The sequence below is a fragment of the Vombatus ursinus genome, unplaced genomic scaffold (genome assembly GCF_900497805.2).
Source record: "Vombatus ursinus unplaced genomic scaffold, bare-nosed wombat genome assembly UNPS02014778.1, whole genome shotgun sequence".
In the NCBI taxonomy this organism is placed as follows: domain Eukaryota; kingdom Metazoa; phylum Chordata; class Mammalia; order Diprotodontia; family Vombatidae; genus Vombatus; species Vombatus ursinus.
This window is the reverse complement of record NW_020954556.1, coordinates 17,128,123-17,139,247: the sequence shown is the minus strand read 5'-3', so window position 1 is coordinate 17,139,247 and position 11,125 is coordinate 17,128,123. Positions and strand designations below refer to the sequence as shown.

At 38.3% G+C, this 11,125-nt stretch overlaps 1 pseudogene; it reads right to left on the bottom strand.

Moving 5' to 3' along the window:
* Positions 1-10,314: 10,314 nt before the first annotated feature.
* LOC114045354 lies at positions 10,315-10,854 on the bottom strand (annotated as a pseudogene).
* Positions 10,855-11,125: the final 271 nt, after the last annotated feature.

Sequence of the window (11,125 nt, the reverse complement as noted above, 5' to 3'; positions counted from 1 at the left end):
GGTCAGTCAAAAGACATTTTTAGGATACAAAGAAAGGCAAAAAACCCAGCCACTGACTCAAGGAGCACACATTGGGACAGACAATATGTAAATAACTATAGAAGTCATATATATATGTATATATATATATAAAGTATATATGCATATATGTATATATCTATGTATATATGTATATATCTATATATGTGTACATATACACACATATATACATACATATATATTATACACATATGTACATATATTGTATATGTGTACATATATTGTATATGTATATATACATAGATATAGAGAGATATAGATATAGAAAATAAATAATATAATTATGTATAGTACATGTATTACATTGTGTTTAAACATTATATATAACTCCTGTATTAAAAATACATATATATATAAAACTTCTATATATCATTATTTACATATTGCCTCCCATTAAAGTATATGTGTGTGTGTCTGTGTGTGTACATATATATATACATATATATATATATACAGAGAGAGAGAGAACAAATAAAGATAATCTGTAAGGGGAAAGTATTATTTAGAAGCTGGGGGTAGGAAGGGAAGGACTGGGGAAGGCTGTAAAAGGTGGAATTTGAGCTGTCAGGGACACTGAGTCAGTCATGAGAGGACAAAGCATTACAAGCACAAGAAATAAACAGCTGAAACCCAGTTTAGGGGGAACAATTACAAGTTCTGTTTTCAATATGTTGAGTTTGAGATGTCTACAGGCCATCCATAATGCACTATAATGAAAGGTAGAAATCTTTTTTAAGGCACTCAAGTCCTAAATCCAATTTACTAGGTGAGCGCAGGTCTGTTATTCTACTTCAATGTAGATACTTTCTGACCTTTCAAATGAAAAATACAAAACAAAACGAAAGAACAGCCCTGTGCCCTAAAAAGGTTGTGATGATCAATGGGAATAAGTTTATAAAATACCTGACTTTCCTTGGGGAAAAGACCCTGGCTCTGAAGCTGTTGTTGCTATATTTTTCCAACCTCCATTTGCCCGGACCATTTTCTATGCCATAAGTGTGTTCCCTTGACCACTTTACCTGCTGAATTTCAACTCTCCTTTAGGGCCCACACTCAAATTCATTTCCTTTCATTTGGAGACCATGGGATAATAGATTTAGAGCTGGTAGAACTTCAGGGATCATCTATCTAGCTCATTTTTCAATTTGTAGGCAAGGGACCATAAAAGCCTGAAAAAAGGATTTGATTATAAATAAAAATGCAAGGGGAGAGATACGTTAAATAAATCAACCCATTACCCTACTTCACATAAAGGAACTAACAAAATACTCTAGGCTGGTATCTTTATCTGATTAGAACATCTCTGTTGAATCAATCGATCAGAGGCGTTAAACTAAACCGAAGAACCTAGTTAACCATTTTGGAAGGACTGACTGAGTGAAGTGATGCAGCAGGTTGGGAGATGTGTGTATTGGCTGAAGACAGTGATACTCCATGGGTCTCATATCAAGCCATTACAGAACCTAAGCATCCAAGTGCCTAGCAACCTGTAGAAGAGAGCAGTCCTGACAAACTCCTGAAAGGGAATCACTTTTTGGGGGGGGGGTGTTTAGGTAGAGAGTAGATCATGTTTTCCCCTCCCCACTATGAGTCAGAAGATTATCATCACGATCCTAGCATCATCCCAGGAACAGCTGTGACTTGGCAGTGGTGCCTGTTTCTGGCCAATGACATGGCAAATACACTGAGCAAAGGCAGCTTCAGAATACTACAAGGAGTCCAGCAGAAAGCCACACCATGCCTACGGGGGAATACCTTGAGAATTCCAACAAAAAGACTTCCAGGAGCTGTGTGTTAGCTCCATTACCATATGTGCTCTCTAAGCCTAAGCCCACTTTCCCCTAGACTTTCTATATATTTATAACAGAGTGTCCCTGGTTTGTAGGGGTGCTTGTACCAACTAGTCTTATTATACCACCTTAGTAAATACCCATTTATAAATGCAAATTAAGTTTGGCTGGCTAATTGTATCAAATAATAATAATCAATGGAAATAATTCAGAAGGAAATGGCAAACCACTTTGGTATCTTTGCCAAGAAAACCCCAAATGGGGTCACCAAGAGTCGGACATGACTGAAATGACTCAATAACAGCAATAATCAATGGAGGGAAACACCAGTACAAGCTTACAGTCATTAGAAAGCTACTTGCTCCTTTCCCCCTCTCCCCAGGGCCTCAGGTCTCTTAGACCCTGGAGGGGAGGAATGGTAGTTGTTCTCTGGGGACATCTCTTTTGGGAGACTGACATCAGAACCTTTGTTTATATAAATATGCAAGGCCAGGAATGCAGTTAGAAAAGAGAGAGACAATGATTTTGCCCTCTGGGGATACAACTAGGTCAAATAATTTAATTATTATATTATTGTTATTCATTATTATAACTGAATAATTAATTATTTTACCAAAAAGCATAGCAACAAACAGTTTCTCCAATAAAACTGGGGTAAATTCTTCCATAAATACAGATACTATAGTGGGAAAAGTAGATACAAGGAGTGAACACAGATCATCAGAATGCATGTATGGAGGAGGCAACTCATGCCTCATTACTTTCACAGCTGCTCCCTTCTGAGTCTGTTATTTTGCTGCTCCCATTGGGCCTGGTTCCCACTGGTCACAAATGGGGCATATGGATGTGTAGTCTCTGTTGGACTGAGTTGCTTCCTGCTGACATCACATGGCTGCTGCTCAGAGTTGCTTGACTGATCCAAGGGACAAAGCGTCAAAGGCTCATGCATGAGTTATAGTTTTCTGAACCTAGATGTCTTTGTCTGATGGACCCTTATGTGTTGGAGGCTGTCCGTAGGTCCTATATATAAAGAAATTAAGGCCTGGAGAGGTTAAGTCAAGGTCATATAGGTAGTACATAGCAGAAGACTAGGGTCTTCTGACTACAAATCAGGTCTCTGTTTCTGTGTCTTTCTACATGAGACCTTCTCTGATACCTCTTGCCAGTAATGGTCTCTCTTCTCAGATCTTATATGTATAGCACTTTTGTTGTGCACCTCCCTACCATATTTATAATGTAATATTACACTTCTGAATGTTTGCTGAATTTAATCTGCATTTGTATCTCATTCCCCTACTAGACTGGACTATAAACTCTCTAAGGTCAGGAACTGAGTCTTACTTGAGTTCTATATCTCTCTTATCAACCAGCAGAGGGATCTAAGTACAGTAGACATTTAATATATGTTTGTTGAGTGAGTGAATGAATGAATGAATCTGATTTTATGGGAAGGCAGGTGCTCAAGAAGGTGCCTAAGGCTTTTAGGACTTAGGCTGAATCAGAACCCATTTAATTCAATAAAAATGTATTAAGCTATGTGCCAGGCACTATGCTACACTCTGAGGATACAAAAAGAAGCAAAAAGAAGCCTCAAGGCGCTTACAATCTAACAACAAATGAATCAGACAAAAATATTATTTTAAAGATCCTGATATAAAACTTTTTTATCTCCTCTTCTATCCATAGTTCTGATGTCATTGGGGGAAAGGTTATCCTACTGTTCAGCCAGGCTAAAACCTAGGAGGATGGATCTGAAGAGAAACAAGTGAATAGAGGACATCAATCAATCAACAAGCATTTAGTACCTAGCATGTGACAAGGGCTGTGCTACACATTGGATCAATCAGTCTGTAAGTCAGCAAATATTTATTAAACACCTACTATATGCCAGGCATTGTGCTAAGTATCAGAGATACAAAGAAAGTAAGAAGTCCCTTCTCTCAAGGAGTTCACAGTCTAATGGGGGAGACAATATACACACTACTCTGTAAGAACAAGCTATATGCAGGATAAATTAGAGATAATCAAGAGAGCTTGGAAGGCCCTAGCATTAGGCAGATTGGGAAAGGCTTCCTGTAGGATATAAAATTCAAAGAATGAAACAATTCCTATTTTCTAGGACCTGACATAGGCCCTTTAGCCATGTTACCAAAACCATGTGAACTCATGGGAGACCTTCTGGCTAGGAAAGAGAACACAAGTATGTGGTCATTAAGGTACTCAGTTCTGATCCTGATGGTTTTGCCTTTCTTTATATTCCCATAAATGGTGGGGAGGGGAGCCAAGATGGCAGAATAAAGAAAGACACCTGCTTGCGCTCTCCCAAAACGTCCTCCAAACAACTTAAATGCCTTAAAATAAATTCTCATGCAGCCAAACCAACAAAAAGATGGGGTGAAACAAATTTCCAGTCCAAGACAACCTAGAAGGTAGGCAAGAAGGCCGAGCACAGTCCAGTGGAGTCCCTATACAGCCAAGCCAGCAGCAGGCCTGAATCAGCAGCAGCAGCTTCCAGAACTCTCAGCACAGAGAGGGTAAGGGCGTCAGATAACTGGTCAGAAGGAGATTATAAGGGACCCCTTGCTGGCATCAGGTGCTCAACTCTGTTATATTGTCTATATACAGTTCAGGGTTGCAAGGAGGAACACCAGCACACTAGAGCATGTAGTCATAGGGAAGCAAGGACCTTGGTCACAGTTCCAGGGAGGAAAAGAATGCTTGTTGTCCCTCATAGACCATAACACAGGCCAGGAGAGCAGTGAGCACACCTCTCCTAAGATAATACCATCTTGGAAGAACTAAAAACTTACAGCCACCCAGAACTAGTTCTGAATACAGCAGCACCAAAAATGTGAAGCTTGGGACAGTGCCCTTTCTACCCTGGGAGCAAAGCCCAAATTTAACATCAAGTTAAAAGTCAAGGAATAGGCTGGGAAAATAAGCAAACAACAACAACAGCAAAAGAACCTGAAATTTACTCTGGTGACAGGGAAGATCAAAACACAAACTCAGAAGAAAACAGAAAAGCATATTCTCATCTATTAGCACAGTGCCTAGCACATAGAAGGTACTTAATAAAAGCCCGATGACTTGCCATGAGCCATTACCATAGGGACCTGTTGGCTGTCTGAAGGCATTAGGGGTATCGTAGAAACTCCTCTGACACATTAAGAGGGCCATGAGGGATTGTGCTTCGCCCCAGCAGACGAATTGAATCATCATTTACTGAGTATGCATCTACTGTATGCTCATCGCTTTTAAGCATTATGGGAGAATTGAAAAAGAAATGGAGGCACAGGTATAGCTCCCGACCAGTGACTCTTCCTCCATTATAGAAAGAATACTGGAGTTAGAATGCTGGCTTTAAAACCTCTGATACTTCCCAGGTGTGTGGCTTTGGGAAAATCATTTAACCTCTCGTGGCCTCCGTTTCATCATCTATGAAACAGAGAAGATGACATGTGTGATATCTACCTCTCATGGCTGTTGTGAGGGTAAAATGAAGTTTGAGGGGAAGGGTCCAGATTGATGATTTCACTGCCATAAAGAATTGCAATAAGAAAAATTCCTCTCCATATGCCAAATGGTAACAGTTCTGCAATTTATAGTTTTACAGAGTTAGCCACTGAGAAGTGAAGTGACTTTGCCTAGGGTCACAGAGCCACTGTGTGTCCGACCCAGATCCTCCTAAATCTGAGCTCTCTTCTCTTGAGGTGCTGCCCATGAAACATTTTATAAACCTTAAAGAGCAATATAAATACCAATTATTATGTATTGTTTTTATTGTTATGGTTGCACAGTATTGACTCCAAACAGTATTGGTCTCAGGCATCTGGAATTATATTTCACCACCAATTTTTGTATATATATTAAAGATGGGATTTCACATTCATATGGCTCAGGGACAGTGGTAACAGACCATAAACTAGGCTTGACATGATTTTGTGGCTTCTGAGATAACCAGTCTTCAATCACCTGCTACTTCTAGGCCATTCCTCTAAACTGAAATTCCTGAAATTCCTCTAAACTGAAATGAATAACCTTCCGGTATCTGTGGTTTGCTATCATACTCTCCTGTTGATAATTCCCTGGGCATCCCTAATAGATCATTATAATTTACATGTCTAAATAGGAGGAGGGGTAGATTTCTTGAGATTCCTTCTAGTTCTACAAAGTATGGTTCTATTGATCATGTGTATATCATTTAACATCTATGGGTGTCTATTTCCTCATCTGTGAAATAAGAGTCATTTGAACTGTTATCCTCTCTTCCTCACAAATTAATTGGATAAGACCTACAAAATATTTTTTTTACTTTTTAGAGGGAGGAAGGAAGGAAGAATTTATTAATCACTTACTATGTGCTAGGCACTGTGCTAAGCACTTGACAAATAGTATTTCATGTGATCTTCACAACAATTCTTGGAAGTATGTGCTATTATTATCCCCATTTTACAGATGATAAAACTGAGGCAGACAGGGATTAAATTACTTGCCCAGGTTCATATAGCCAATAAGCATCTAAGGCTAGATTTGAACTAGTCTGCCTGAGTCCAGGTCTATCCACTACATCACCTAGTTATCTCTAGGTACCATATGAATTAAAGTAGTGCTGTCAAACCTGCTAGCTGCATACAGCGCAAGTGCTATGAACCAGATTAAAATGCAAATGGGAAATATTTAACAAAATAATTTTAAATACAATAAAACATAGATAATGTTAATATGTGGCTTTCTACATCAATATGCATCTGGCAGGGATCCTTACATACAGTTTATTGTCTCCTGTTTCTATTTGAGTTTGATACCACCCAATTAAAGGATTATTTCCACAATGTGGTTTTTTTTTAACTGTCAATGTGTGACATGACATAACATGATAGGAGTGAGCTGCTTATTAGTGACCTGCTATAATATGCTGTGTGTCTTGAAAACTGTATCCTCACCAGCAACGAGATGATAGATGATGGAATGTGACCATCTCTTACAATGAATGTTTTCCCATGATCCTCAAAATACATGAATCAAACAAGCCAAAGTCAAAAAGTAGCTCTGCTGGCCATATCTGATATAAGAGGGATTTATTAGTCATATTAGCATTGCTTCATCCTGTAGAACTCTTAATTCGTAAGTCAACAGGTTTACAATTAAAATAATATAGGTGAGGGCAGCCTTTGGAATCCCTAGAAAAAATCCCTTAAAAAATTTCTTTCTTATTAGTAAGATTTGGCCAGGAACATGGGTGCCATCATCTGGGCAGTAGATATGGAAGGGATCTTACAACACAGAATAATAAAAACAAAGAGCCCAGGGTTCTAGGCCTTTGTCCTGGAAAAGCAAGGCAAAGCAAGGCAACAGGCATTTATTAAGATTATACTCTGTGCCAAGCACTGTGCTAACTGCTTGGGTTACAAATGCAAGCAAAAAGAAGATAGTCCCTGCCCTCCAGGAGTTTGCATTCTAATTGGGGAAGACATGTAGGCCATGATGTCAAAGTTCAGAAAGTCAGAAACAGAGGTAAGAAGGGAATGGAACAGGGTTTTGGAAGGAAGAGACTTTAGATGTAGAACAATATATAAAGTGTTTAAGTTGAACTGGACCTGGAAGGGTCCTCAACTTCAATCCTCTTACTTCACAAATGAGAAAACTGAGGCCAAGAGACATGAAGTGATTTGCCCAAGGTCACTCAGGTAGTTAGCAGCAAAGCCTGGATTAAACCCAGGTGCTCTGAGTCTAAATTCAGTGCCCTTTTAACAACGTCACATTGCTGTGTGCTGATTGTTGTCATTCCTGGGCCTTGGCCCAGGTTGTCCTTCAACCATGAACTCTGCGCTGGTTCATGACCTGGACACAAGGTATACAGGCTATGGCAAGGGGGTAGTGTAGAGCAGATCTGAAACTTGTACTGCTCAGTCTGATTCCCATTTATTAAAAGCTTTGCTTCAGCTAATAGCAAGAAGCCTAAGGCTTGTGTCTAAGAGCTTAAACCAGAGCCAAACCTATAGACTGAGTTTCATTAGCCCCAAATATGAAGTTAGGGAGATTCAGGGCACAGAGCCCAGCAAAAGGTAAAGCAAGGTTCATTGGATTTGCATATTTTCTCTGGCTAGAGAAGAGACTTCAAAGGTAGAAAGACTCATTCATCTTGCTGATTTACAGAATCACTGCAGTGACATCCCATGTTTATGGGGCAGACAGGACTAAGTTTATTCCATTAAAATGGACTTTCTAGAAAAAATGAAATAGATGATTTGTAAGAATTGTGCTGAATATGTATACTCTATTTAAATGATAAGAAACCAAACGTGTTGCAGGCTATCTGCTGGGTGACTGTGTTAACAAAAGAGCAGCGGAATGATTATTGATTTGACTTGCTAAAAATAATTTCATTATTCAGAAGGTAGAAGAAGCAACGAATTGAAGGATGCCTAGATGTAACTATCCTACATGTCAATAATGGTCATAGTCAGATACACGTCCATGACTTTAGAAAAACATTTTAAAGCGTTCAGATAAAAAATAGATAGGACCCTATGACTTAAGACACTAAAAAGAAAAATAAGTTAGGTGGATAATTCCTCACTATTTTGCTCTCAGGCAAAGACAAACCCTATGCTGGAACAAATCTTTCACTCTTATTGAATGCAGTCTTTGTCAACACAGAAGGGAAGACTTCCCCAGTTTTTAGTCTCCTATAGGAGATACAGTTTTCCCTTGTTGCAAGGGATAAGATGGAAAACTAGAGATTTGCCCATTTGAGGCTATCTCCCTTTTTCCACTAACCTTGGTGAACTCTGGAATCAATCATGTTCTCCTAAAGAAGGGAGCAAGGCTTTGCTATTTTCCGTCTCTTTAAGAGTACCAGTCAGCAGCTCCAGGTTGAAATATAGTAACTAAAAATACCAGTGTCCTTTCTTTTTCTGACTCGTGAGAAGGGAGCTCCCTACCTGAGAACTTACTACCTGCTTAGCTGAGAGCTTATAAAGCTTCCCATTTCCTCCCTAAATCTCTCTCTTAAATTCCAAACAATCCGTCTGAACCAAGGAGGTGAGATTATTCAAATCATTTTCAACTGTTACTAGCTTTACCTAATATGGAAAATGCGAATGACGGAATTTTCCTGTTCCTTTAGTGCCATTTTGTGAACAGGAGAGGAGGAAGGTCCCAGTACCATCACATAGGCAAATGCCCTGATATTCAAAAAATGAGGTGGATTTTTCAAATGATAGCCCATCAAGCTTCATTATGATTCCTGAAAACATTATACAATACAATAATTTTTGAATACTGGGGAAGGGAATTAGTAATCACTAGGAACTTATTAAGAACAAGTCATACCAAACTTCATTACCCCTTTTGACATGGTTACTAGACTAAAATGTCATAGAGAATATATCCTCAGAGTCAATTTGGATTTCATTGAGTCATTTAACAATGTCAAATGTGGGCTAGATAACAGTATAGTTAAGTGGGTTCGGACCTAACTGAAGGATTAAACCCAAAGAGTAAGTGACTAATAAAGAAATTTCAACCAGTCTCTAATGGAATATCCCAGGGATCTATCCTTTGCCCTGTTTTGTTGAACACTTTTTCACTTGTATAAAAGCATAGATGGTGTACTTATCAAATTTATAGCAAATACAAAGATGGGAAGGATAACGAAGCATGGTTGATGAAAGAATTGGGGTCCAAAAATTATCTTGAAAAGCTAAAATAATGGATCGAATCAGATGATATTTAATAAAGATAAATGTAGTCTTGCACTTGGGTTCAAAAATCAACTGTATAAGTACAGAATGGGAAAGATATGGCTTCATATAAAAAACAGAGCAAGGTTAAGAGTAATGAACTAAAAGTTCAATATAAGTCAATAAAAATATGATGTAGCAGCCAAAAAAAACAATATGATCTTGGTCTGAAATGTTAGAAATATAGTAACCAGATAAGGAAGGTGATTATCTTATTGTATTTTTTCCTGGTATATTGAGTAGGTAAATGAACAGAGACTGTAATATTCTCAACACTTATCACGTATATTCTATTGCTATAATGCTTATAACTTTCTTTTTTTAAAAATTATAATCTATGATAATCATAAGGCAAACAATTTATTCAAAACATCAATTTGCTGGAAGTGAGATGGTCAAAATAGGAAAGGCAGTAATGCATTTAAAAAAAACAAGAATAACACCAACCAACTAACCAAATAGATGTTATGGGTCTTTACCTAAACTTTGAAGATCTAATTCATCAGAGACAAAATGGGCTTAACATTTTGCTTAAGATAATTCAGCATCATCAGTTTTTAAAGAAATATAAATATTTTTAAAAAACATTGAAAATAAATCAGTCAGGTTGAACAAGCTGTACTCAAGCTAATGAAATTTCATTCTTCTTAACAGGCTGGAACTTAGCCAAAAATTCAAATGAAAATATCAAAGTGGAACAGTCCTCAGAAAATCAGAATGTAAATGTAGAATTCAATTTAGATAACCTCAATATCTTCATCATCATCTCCAGTATCATCAAACCGCATTTCATCGTCATCTCTAGGACCAAAGGTGTCTACTTCATTGATTTCAGCATGCTCTTGAAGTTCCCCATATGCCTTTAAACTTCTTGCTTCATCTGCATTGTACTTTAGTGTGACATCAGCTTTGTTATGCTGGTAGTCCTAGAAATCCACCAATGTAACCTCTGATGTATTTATCCAAACTTTTTTTCTTAATTTTCTTATGATGTGATATAGCCTCTTCACACCATCAAAAAACACATTGTTTCTAATCATCCATTTCCCAGCATTTTGATCATCTGAGCATATATTCCTGTTCATCTTCCTTGATGACAAACTCTTTTTTTTCAGATTCATTTTCGTTCTTTCCTCTGCACCTGTTTTTTTTTAACCTCCCTTACCTTTATTGTTGGGCGTGACTGTGGCAGCCTCTGAGGGGTCTCCGTCTCCCTCTCTGAAGCTGGCTCTGTGAGGGCAGGTTTCCCCTCTCAGGGCCAGGTAGAAGGGACCCATTTCACAGGGAGAGCAGAGAGTGAGCGCTAGGTAGTGAGCTGGATGCTCCAGAGGGCACGGAGTGTGTCTATAACTTTCAAATATTCATTTGACCTATAGGGAAAATTCCATGTAGGGATTTGTTCCAAATTAATTAGCCAACACCTGCCTTTGAGAATTCAGTCACCTGATTGACAAAGAAAGGTTGAACTATATCAACAAATAAGCGAAGGTCCAATCTGTTATTGCCTTGGCACTAGGAAAACTTTAAGACTCAGTTCCATAGAGTAAT